General features: G+C 33.5%; 1 protein-coding gene across 1 annotated transcript in view; it reads left to right on the forward strand.

Moving 5' to 3' along the window:
* The window catches only part of LOC122251271 (transmembrane protein 248), a 7,149-nt gene extending 6,353 nt beyond the window's left edge, over positions 1–796 (forward strand). The window contains exon 7 of the mRNA XM_086539013.1: positions 1–796. This exon is cut by the window's left edge and continues 587 nt beyond it. The gene's annotated coding sequence lies outside the window, so the exon portion shown is untranslated.
* Positions 797–2,500: the final 1,704 nt, after the last annotated feature.

Here is a 2,500-nt window from a genome sequence, read left to right on the forward strand (position 1 = left end):
ATTTGATTTATACCATAATATTTCTTAGAAAGGAAAATGTACAGGTAGGGTTCGCAATGGCAGTTTTGGCTGCACCTGGGCATTTCTTTTGGGTATTTCAAAATGCTCAGGCCTAACACTGCGGGCTTTTCGAACACTGATTCAGCAGCAACCTGTTACACGCCTGATCACCCAGCAAGACAGCTGGACAAAGCCATGACGTGGCATTCATGTACTGGTGGGAAGACCAGCCAAACCATGACGTGAATGTCATATCATCCATTGTTGGGGATTGTTCATAGAATATTTTTTTTTTTTATAATGATTTACAAGCCAGTTGGTGTAAACTAGTGCAACATAAGTGTTACAGCATTGTGTGCATATAGCTATAACATGTCATGTGACAATAGGGTATTCTTCCCTCTCCCCCCTGTCTTTTATTTTATGCTTTGGCAAAGCAGAGAGAAATTAATGGGTTAACAAAGGGAAATAGTTTTAAGATACATTACCAGACATAAGTTAACCCATTCATGCCGGGGGCATTCCAGCCTTGCAAGTTGCAATGCCGGGGCTCTCGAACGCATAGGCTTAAATCAATTAAATGATCGACGTCGTATGCCGGCACCCTGCGAACGGGCCCTTGAATGCGCAGTACCAATGGTGTACCACCCGTCGAGAGAGGGTTAATTAAGCAATCTCTAAAAGCTACAGCATCAAAATGACTTGACTCACCTTGAGTCAGTTCATCAAACGTATCTATAAGTAACTGCATGTGGAGAAATGAAGGTGCATTTATAACATTCTTTTTATAATTGATATGAAAGAAAAAGTGACTCCTATCCTCAAGATGTCATCTTTTATTTATTCAGTTTGCAAAAAAAGCAAATCAACATTTTTTATCTTAACAAACTGAATATTTCATAGTTTGTGGTATTGCAGATACATGGAGGCAAATGCATTTCATCTGAAGATTTTATTGTGCAGTTCTTGTCCAGTAACATTTTATTGTTCATCACTAAGAAACCAGTGAATGTCCATTTTATAGAGCCAGTGCTTTTGTTCTAACTGTATTTTTGTCAAATGCATTTTATTTCAACCAATGTAGGTTTGTATCAGCAGATATAGATGATATTATTTCAAGAGAAAAATATATTTAATGAAAGTTCATGTTAGTATGTATACCAGTTGTATAAAGTGTGTTTTGAGGTGAAATTCGTCAAAACTGATTCTCTCTCCTCTATGTCTCCCCCCTCCCCCCCTTCTTTTCCTCCTCTCTCATCCATCCTTCTAAGATAAGTTTATTGCTATTGTCAAGTTTTGGCTATAAAATTGTAAATATTGATTATATAAACACAATTTTAGTTGAATGAGTGTTATGACCTCTTCTATGAGGATTGTGAATGCTATTTTCCTTCATGTCAGGAAATTACCAATTTATGGCAATGCATTGGCTTCTTTATATATATATATATATATATATATATATATATATATATATATATATATATATATATATATATATATATATATATATATAATGTTGCTAAGCATTTTACTTTATCACAAAATTGGTTGTAGATTGTAATTACCTGATTAGTTACTGAAAATGTAATATAAAATGTGTAATTGATTTTACAAAATTTTATGTACTATCTTTGTGAATGTTAAGTTTAAGGATGCCAGTGAAAATATGTAGAATGGTTTAATTTTGGTTTAGCATTAGATAGATAGTGCTATGGCAGTGTGCATGAGTGCGTCCAAAAATGTGAGTGAGTGAGTGCATGAACTCATAATTATTCAGATTACCATAATCCAAAAGTATTAAATCTTGAAACTACTGTCAAAGTGAATACATTCCAAAAGACCACTGTAATAGCTGCATTCTCTTAGACTTGGTCCAGACAGTGAAATAAAAATTGACAGGTTAATATTTTTCATCTACTGAAATTTCCAGACAATACTAAAGGAATTGTATTATAAACCTTTCCCCAAGTCATTCCAGTTGTCAGTAACAGAAGAGATTTAAATAAATTTCATAGGTAATGTTAATAATGTTTGTTATTGCTAATGTGGGTAACTATCATCTGTTTTACTGGCTTTGTATTATCACCTGATTTTTATGTTCTTGTGACAAAAAATTAATAGATGTGTTGACATTATTACTCATTATACACAATAATTATGTATTAATTAAAGGTTTTGTTGCCATTACTCTATACCTTTAAAGTGGTTTGCATTATGCTGATATTTTAGGTCAGTCACATTAATTTTAAGATATTCTGGGAACGACATATTACTGTCTAATAGCTACTATATCCTTGTGTTGCACCTATTTAATTCTATGGCATTATACCATTTTACTATTTAATTAAAAAAAAGTTTTTGAATTACCTGCATTGCTGTGAGAGGAAGCAAGTATTCAGAAGGATCAGATGATGTATCTGAGGTGTCTGTTAGCTTGTGTGTTCGTGTGTCCGTCAACTGCATTATTCTTTTCATATGGTTTGTGTACATCCGTGGA

Source organism: Penaeus japonicus, unplaced genomic scaffold, assembly GCF_977035675.1.
Source record: "Penaeus japonicus unplaced genomic scaffold, GWHDUDI00000001_assembly GWHDUDI00000008, whole genome shotgun sequence".
NCBI lineage: Eukaryota > Metazoa > Arthropoda > Malacostraca > Decapoda > Penaeidae > Penaeus > Penaeus japonicus.